Source organism: Crocuta crocuta, unplaced genomic scaffold (genome assembly GCF_008692635.1).
Source record: "Crocuta crocuta isolate KB4526 unplaced genomic scaffold, BGI_CrCroc_1.0 scaffold258, whole genome shotgun sequence".
In the NCBI taxonomy this organism is placed as follows: Eukaryota; Metazoa; Chordata; class Mammalia; order Carnivora; family Hyaenidae; genus Crocuta; species Crocuta crocuta.
The window spans coordinates 5,585,853-5,595,364 of NW_027532842.1; positions in this window are offsets into that span (position 1 = coordinate 5,585,853).

The window sequence follows — 9,512 nt, forward strand, 5'->3', positions numbered from 1 at the left end:
CAGGCTCCAGGCTCTGAGCTGTCAGCACAGAGCCTGACATGGGGCTTGAACCCACGAACCGTGAGATATGACCTGAGCTGAAGTCAGCCGCCCAAATGACTGAGCCACCCAGGCGCCCCAAGATCACAGTTTCTTAAACTAGGGCTCATGGATTATCTTCTCGGGAGCCCAAGAACCTGCAGAAATCATAAATGAAATTGTGGATATCTGTGTATATGTCATTTTCCAGAAGTATTAGCCCCCTGCCCCCCAAAAGTGTTAATAACAACTAAGCTAGATTCTCAACAGGTATACTCTAATGGGTTCTTAGAGGATTTTCTTTCTTTCTTTTCCTTTTTTTTTTTTGAGTAAACTCTACCCTCAATGTGTGGCTCGAACTCAGAACCCTGAGATCAGGAGGCACATGCTCCACTGACTGAGCCAGCCAGGCCCCTTGGTTTTTTAGGGGATTTTAAACCAAAGATCAACTATTATATGGTCAAGAACACTCACACAGTCCTTCAGACCTATAAAAGCAAAAAAAGTTTTGCTTTTCAACTATAAAAGCAAATCCTTCCTGGATTATGCCTGCGGGTTTTTATTTTAGGTCTTTCTGTTGTGTGTTTACATTAGAATTCCCATCATCGGGACGCCAGGGTGACTCAGTCGGTTAAGTGTCCTGACTTCGGCTCAGGTCATGATCTCCCAGTTCGTGGGTTCGAGGCCGACGTTGGGCTCTGTGCTGTCAGCTCAGAGCCTGGAGCCTGCTTCCGATTCTGTGTCTCCCTGTCTCTCTGCCCCTCCCCCGCTCTTGCTCTGTCTCTCAAAACTAAATTTAAAAATGTTAAAAAAATTTAAAAAAGGATTCCAATCATCTGGTCAGCTTTGAAATTCCAAGGAAGCCTATGTTTGGAAGAGAACCTTTGGCTTGCTCTCCTGATTCTGTCTTGTCCCCTGCAAACATGTGGTTAGTCCCGAGGAAAGAGTTCATATGACTACAGTATTTAGCAAGTCACTGCTGTAGTGCTGGGGAGCAAGACAAGCATCTCACTCAGGGTCAGCAAACTTTGTCAGTCAAGGGCAAAGAGTAAATATTTTAGGCTTGCAGGTCAGATGGTTTCTGTTGCAACTTCTCCGCTCTCTTCTCGTTGCATGATCACGGCCGTGAAGCTGGCCATGGATAAACAAGAGCCATGGCTGTGTCCAAGCACGACCCTATTTACAAAATCAGGCAGTGGCTACTTTTGGCCCACGGGCCGGAGTTTGCCAACCTCTGATCTAATCCTTGGCTCACTGGGACCTAGAACATCCCAGTTAGTGCCAAAAGGCCCGACGCTGAGTAATTAATTACACAGGCCTTTCAAAACTCTTCATTTCACCAATAGCGTGTAATTCTAAGCTTGGCTTTAAAAAATGAGCATATGAATCCAGGGGAACCAGCGCGTCCTGGGTGATGGTCCGGACCAGCAGCCCAGTGGCACAGGCAAGGAAATAGGGGTGATTTTGTCGTGACCATTCCAGGTCTCGTGCACGGCCTACCAGAGGCCAGAAACAAGGTTATTGTTTACACCATCACAAACAAGGAGAGGGCAGGCTCCTGCTTTAAAATCCGGATTGCGCCCTGATCAGCCTCTCTGTAATTAGTGACCCTTCCTTTCTCTGTTCCGTGCCGATGATGAATGAAACGCTCCCGGTGTATGATGTCAGCCGAGCTCTAAAAACAATCTTTTGATTGTTCCACGTGAAATTCTGCATTTGCACCCGGCTGTGGCCGCAGCTGCTAGTCATTTCCCTACTAGCTACTACTCATTTACCAAACTGGCTCTGTCCGCCTCCCCTGCCTGGTGGGAGGAGAGCCTGGTAGGAGCAGAAATCGTAGGCGGAAACTCGATAGTGTCCATTCCTAAGAGCACACATAGTGGAAGCTGATTCACAACGTCTTACGAGCTTAACGACCCGAAAACACCGAAGCGGTTTAAAAGGTTCAGCTTGCAGATCAGAATGTAAAAACCTGGCAAATGCTTAGACTTATTTAGATTCCTTCCTATTACCGAGTTTCATAAAAGGGCACTTTTTTGTTCTCACTAGGGAGCGTCAGGTCTCCAAGGCAATCACGGTTTTGCGTCGGTTCTTAGTCCTTCGTCTTTTGCTGCTTTATCAACTAGAGGGATTGAGAAGTTATATACATCTTGTTCTGCCTTAAGTAAGTGGCCATGCGTGCTCCCGATTGTGCGTGGACTGGGAGGGCGGAGGCCTCGCTGGCTCTGGTCTTGTGTCTTCTCTACCAGAACGTGGCTTTGGTTAATGCTGTCAGCATTGATGCCACATTTGCCCCACGAGATCACCCTTCCGGTCTCTTCCGGTGCTGTCCAGGGGCCCCTGGCCTGTCTCTCTGGCGTTGCCAACCTGGCTCATAGTATGGAGAGAGTCCTTGTGATCATGGAGCCCAGGCTGCATGCCACGGCCCGGGAGGAAAGACGACTGAAGAGCGGACAATGTGCGCCACTCACAGCAACCTTTTGCTAGAGGAGCACCCTCGGTAGCAATTCCCCTGCATGGCCGCCAAAACCCAGTCAGCAGAAATTCCCCAGACGCAGACAGGGTCGAGATGCTGTCGAGGTGCCACACCGAATGGCAGGGGCCCACTTCTCCAGCTAAACCGGCTGGGCAGCGTGAGCCGTGGCTCTGGTCTCAGCAGAGAGGAAGGAGCTGATCTTCCCTGGGTGCTCACCGTGTGTCAAACGAGAACAAGGCGCGCATCTTATTTAAAGCACCAGGAGCCTTTGAGCTGTGAAGTTTCAAGGCCTTGCGGGTGGTACGTGACCGAGCCAAGATTCGAAACAAAGTCTACCAGAGGCTGGCTGTCCATATTCTGTTCGACAAATAGCTTTTGTTTGTTTTTTGTTTGTTTTACCAAATAGTCATTAGAGTTCGGGGCCGAAACTGGTAATAGCACTGTGAAGAGAAGCCAGGCAGGACTCTAGTTGTGAGTGCTAAGGTAGAATGGATCAGCGAGGCCGATGGCCATGACACACTCACACTGACATTGGGAGACCAGAATACTTGCAGCCATAGGGCCCACGGGATGGCAAAACACAGGACCAAGTGTGCAAACTCTGTTTTAATGGGGAGAAATTCCCTGAAAAAAATCCACGTAGGATTTCTTTGTTATGGATACGATTTTTTTCGATTAAGGGAGGGAAAGGGCTTCAAGGCATTTCAGTTAGAAACCCTTTAATAGTTTGAATTTCTTCTCTCTGGCCCTTGCTAATTGTTTATTATAATTCCTTTGATAAAGCTCTTCCCTTTTTTTTTTTGACATTAGAGACTGTGCCTTCTCCCCTTCCTCCCTCCCTCCCTCGCTTCCTTCCTTCCTTCCTGTCTCTTTTCCCCCCTCTTTTTTTCCAGATAAAAATAACCTTTAAAAATTTTGTTTTAATTTTAGAGAGAGAGAGAGAGTGAGTGAGAAGGGGAGAGGAGCAGAAGGAGAGAGAGAGAGAATCCCAAGTAGGCTCCACGCTCAGAATAGAACCCGATGTAAGGCTCAATGCCATGACCCTGGGATCATGACCTGAGCCAAAATGAAGAGTAAGACGCTCAACCAATTGAGCCACCCAGGCAGCCCTAAAAATATTCTTATGAGCTCATTTGCCTAATTAGTGCCGCTGGCTGGCTCAGTTGGTTAAGTGTCCGACTCCTGGTTTCAGCTCAAATCATGATCTCATGGCTCATGAGTTCAAGCCCCACATTGGGCTCTGAGCTGACAGTGTGCAGCCTACTTAGAATTCTCTCCCTCTCTGCCCCTCCCCCACTCGCTCTCTTTCTCTCTCAAGATAAATAAATATTTTTAAAAACCCTCATTTGCACATGGAACATTCTCCAGAATAGATCACAAACTGGGACACAAATCAGTCCTCAACAAGTACAAAATGATCGAGATCATACTGTGCATATTTTCAGACCACAATGCTATGAAACTCAAAATCAACCACAAGAAAAAATTTGGAGAGACAACAAATACTTGGAGACTAAAGAACATTCTACTAAAGAATGAATGGGCCAACGAAGAAGTTAAAGAGGAAATTAAAAAGTACACAGAAGCCAATGAAAATGATAACACCACAGCCCCAAAGCTCTGGGATGCAGCAAAGGCGTTGATAAGAGCGAAGTATATTGCAATCCAGGCCTTCCGAAAGAAGGAAGAGAGGTCTCAAATACACAACCTAACCTTACATCTTAAAGAGCTGGAAAAACAACAGCAAATAAACCCCCAAACCAGCAGAAGATGGGGCATAATAAAGATTAGAGCAGAAATCAATGCTATCAAAACAAACAAAAAAACAACAACAGTAGAACAGATCAATAAAACCAGGAGCTGGTTCTTTGAAAGAATTAACAAAATTGATAAACCACTAGCCAGTTTGATCAAAAAAAGAAAAAGGAAAGGACCCAAATAAATAAAATAAAAAAATGAAAGAGGAGAGATCACAACCAACACAACAGAAATACAAATAATAAAAAAGAATATTATGAGCAATTATACACCAATAAAATGGGCAATCTGAAAGAAATGGACAAATTCCTAGAAACATATAAACTACTGAAAATGAAACAGGAAGAAAGAGAAAATTTGAACAGACTCCTAACCAGCAAAAAAAAAATGGAGTTAGCAATCAAAAATCTCCCAAAAAACAAAAGTCCAGGGCTGGATGGCTTTCTAGGGGAATTCTACCAAGCATTTGAAAAAGAGTTAAGACCTATTCCTTTGAAGCTGTTCCAAAAAATAAAAGTGGAAGGAAAACTTCCAAATTCATTCTATGAAGCCAGTATTACCTTGATTCTAAAACCAAAGACCCCACTAAAAAGGAGAACTATAGGTGAATTTCCCTGATGAACATGGATGCAAAAATCCTCAACAAGATACTAGCCAACCAGATGCAACAATACATTTAAAGAATTATTCACCATGACCAAGTGGGATTTATACCTGGCATGCAGGGCTGGTTCAATATCCCCAAAACAATCAATGTGACACATCACATCAATAAAANTGATTCTAAAACCAAAGACCCCACTAAAAAGGAGAACTATAGGTGAATTTCCCTGATGAACATGGATGCAAAAATCCTCAACAAGATACTAGCCAACCAGATGCAACAATACATTTAAAGAATTATTCACCATGACCAAGTGGGATTTATACCTGGCATGCAGGGCTGGTTCAATATCCCCAAAACAATCAATGTGACACATCACATCAATAAAAGAAAGGACAAGAACCACATGATCCTCTCAACAGATGCATTTGACAAAATACACCATCCTTTCTTGATAAAAACCCTCCAGAAAGTAGGGATAGAAGGATCACACCTCAAGATCATAAAAGCCATACATGGAAGACGCACCCCTAATATCATCCTCAATGGGGAAAAACAGAGCTTTGCCCCTAAGGTCAGGAACACGACAGAGATGTCCACTCTTGCCACTGTTATTCAACATAGTATTGGAAGTCTTAGCCTCAGCAGTCAGACAACACAAAGTAATAAAAGACATCCAAATCAGCCAAGAGGAAGTCAAACTTTGACTCTTGGCAGATGACATAATACTTTGTATGGAAAACTCAAAAGATTCCACCCAAAAGCTGCTAGAACTGATCCGTGAGTTCAGCAAAGTTGCAGGATATAAAATCAATGCACAGAAATTGGTTGCATTCCTATATACCAATAATGAAGCAACAGAAAGAGAAATCAATCCCGTTTACAGTTGCACCAAAATCCATAAAATACCGAGAAATAAACATAACCAAAGAGGTGAAAAATCTATACACTGAAAACTATAGAAAGCTTATGCCAGAAATTGAAGAAAACACAAAAAAATGGAAAAATATTCCATGCCCCTGGAATGGAAGAAGAAACATTGTTAAAATATCAGTACTACCCAAAGCAATCTACATATTCAACGCAATCCCTATCAAAATAACAACAGCATTCTTCACAGGGCTAGAACAATCTTAAAATTTGTGTGGAACCAGAAAAGACCTGAATAGCCAAAGCAATCTTGAAAAAGAAAACCAAAGCAGGAGGCATCACAATCCCGGACTTCAGGCTGTATTACACAGCTGTAATCATAGGACAGTGTGGTACTGGCACAAGAACAGACACTCAGATCAATGGAACAGAATAAGAACCCAGAAATGGACCTACAGCGTATGGCCAACTAATCTTTGACAACACAGGAAAGAATATCCAATGGAATAAAGACAGTCTCTTCAGCAAATGGCGCTGGGAAAACTGGACAGTGACATGTAGAAAAATGAACCTGGACCACTTTCTTACACCATATACAAAAATAAACTCAAAGTGGGTGAAAGACCTAAACATAAGACAGTAAGGCATTAAAATCCTAGAGGAGAAAGCAGGCAAAACCCTTTTTGACCTCAGTTGCAGCAACTTCTTACTCAACATGTCTCTGGAGGCAAGGGAAACAAAAGCAAAAATGAACTATCGAGACCTCATCAAGATAAAAACCTTCTGTACAGCAAAGAAAACAATCAACAAAACTAAAAGGCAACGGGCAGAACGGGAGAAGATATTTGCAAATGACATATCTGATAAAGGGTTACTATCCAAAATCTATAAAGAACTTATGAAGTTCAGCACCCAAAAACCAAATAATCTAGGGAAGAAATGGGCAAAAAACATGAATAGACACTTCTCCAAAGAAACATCCAGATGGCCAACAGACACATGAGAAAATGCTCAACATCACTCATCATCAGTGAAATACGAATCAAAACCACAATGAGATATCACCTCACACCTGTCAGAATGGCTAACATTAACAACTCAGGCAACAGCAGATGTTGGTGAAAGAGGATCTCTTTTGCACTGCTAGTGGGAACGCGAACTAATCCAGCCACTCTGGAAAACAGTATGGAGGTTCCTCAAGAAATAAAAAATAAAACTATCCTACACCCCAGCAATTGCACTACTAAGTATTTATCCAAGGGATACAGGTGTGCTTTTTTGAAGGGGCACATGCACCCCAATGTTTATAGCAGCACTATTGACAATAGCCAAAGTATGGAAGGAGCCCAAATGTCCATTGACAGATGAAATGATAAAGAAGGTGTGGTAAATATATACAATGGAGTATTACTCGGCAATCAAAAAGAATGAAATCTTGCCATTTGCAACTATGTGGATGGAGCTGGAGGATATTATGCTAAATGAAATTAGCCAGAGAAAGACGAATATCATATGACTACACTCGTATGAGGACCTTAAAATACAAAACAGATGAACATAAGGGAAGGGAAGCAAAAATAATATAAAAACAGGGAAGGGACAAAACATAAGAGACTTTTAAACATGGAGAACAAACAGAGGGTTTCTGGGGGCATTGTGGGACCAGGGATGGGCCAAATGGGTGAGGGCCATTAAGGAATCTACTCCTGAAATCATTGTTGCACTATATGCTAACTAACTTGGATATAAATTAACATATAAATTAATTAAAAACCAAAAAACCCCATCATTTGCAGGGGAGCCTGGGTGGCTCAGTCAACTGGCTCAGGTCATGATGTCGCAGTTCATGAGTCCCAGCCCTGCATCGGGCTCTGTGCTGACAGCTCAGAGCTTGGAGCCTGCTTCCAGATTCTCTGTCTCCCTTTCTCTCTCTGCCCTTCCCCTGCTCTGTCTCTCTCTGTCTCTCAAAAATAAACATTAAAGAAAGCAAAAACAAAAACAAAAAACCTCATTTGCCTAATTGAAAATTTTTGACCAGGTTCTGGTTAGCATAGTCTATGATGCTTACGTGCCTCAGAATCAGAATCTCCCATGTAAATAGCTCTGGCATAAAAGATGTTATATGTTATGACAAAAAAGTCAGCATCACTTTTGTCAAATAGCTCGTAGGTTGAAGCTTTAAAGATAATAGACACACAAACAAGCCTGGAGTTGGGTTAGGGGATCACGGTGGTGTTAAGAAAATGCTTTCTTTTGAGTCTTTCGCACCCCTTGCCAGCTCATGTTTGCATGCCTCCAAACTTGGGTGGAATTCCTATCAGACAGAAGAAAACTGGGAAGTGCAGGCAGGTGTGGGGAAGGGCAGACATCAACACAGATGGTGGACCAGGCATGCCGGCTTAGTCTTGTGCATCCAAGAGGTGAGCATGCGCGCGCGCGCGCGCGCACACACACACACACACACACACNGCAGGTGTGGGGAAGGGCAGACATCAACACAGATGGTGGACCAGGCATGCCGGCTTAGTCTTGTGCATCCAAAAGGTGAGCATGCGCGCGCGCACACACACACACACACACACACTGTGCCTAAAAGGAAGGAGGGACAGAGGGAAATAGGTAAAGGAAGGCTGCTGTCCCCTGAGAACAGGGCAGAGGGGACTTTGCAACCGACTACAGTGCTGGGAAGACTACCTGGAATCAGAATGAGTCCTCAAGTTCAATATTAGCACACAGATACGCAGCCTTCACCTTGTCATCACGTTATTAGAAATGTAGTGGGAATTCCTTGCTCTGGGCTCCTGTGTGGGACACGGCGAAGCCAGCCCGTGTCTCAGGTTTGAGGTCTGTTGCCCGACTTTGGCACGTGGTGTAAATCTTCCCTCAGGCATGCTGGCGACCTGAGCAGAGGCTGCCGGCGGCTTGTGTAGACGGCGAGAGAGAAAGCAGGGGCCAGAAGAATGTTCTGTGACTTTTCTTGTCGCTATTTGGTTGTGTGGACACAGTACCCACCCTAGAGGTCATGGAGAAGCCGCACTGGGCTCGGTGGGGATTTTAAACTCGAACTGGACAGAAGAAGAAGGGGAAAATGACACAAAACTGAAAAGCACACATGGGGGTGGGGGGTGGGGATTAAGTGCGGGGCCGCATTCTAGAATGCTGCATGTGTCTAACGCTGCGGTTTTCGGAGCACCTGAGGCTGCGGATGAAACCGCTGGCCGCCCCTCCCCACAAGTCAGGGAGATGCGAGGTGCCAGGGCACGTCGGCACACGAGCTCTATCTCATCATTTCACAAAACCGGCTCACGAGTAGTCGTCGGACTTTCTCAAGATGTGTTGTGCATAGATGTAATCCAGGCAGCTCGACCAGAATGTGGCTGCCCAGCACCAACCCGGGGGGCTGCCCCGCATGCCAGCGGTGGAGCTCCGGAATCTGCATTTTCCCACGCCCTCCCCATTCATTCTGACCCACGTGCTCTGAGAACCCCACTTAGAGAGGTACCGCTGGGAATGTACAGTGAAATAATAGCTCCTCAGAGGTCTACTGCGTGTTTATTTTTTTAAAAAAATTTTAGGGGCGCCTGGGTGGCTCAGTCGGTTAGGCGTCTGACTTTGGCTCAGGTCATGATCCCATGGTTTGGAGGTTCAAGCCCTGCGTTGGTCTCTGTGCTGACAGCTAGCTAGGTCAGAGCCTGGAGCCTGCTTCAGATTCTGTGTCTCCCTCTCTCTCTGCCCCTCCCCTGCTCACGCTGCCTCTCTCTCTCTCTCGGATATAAATAAAACATT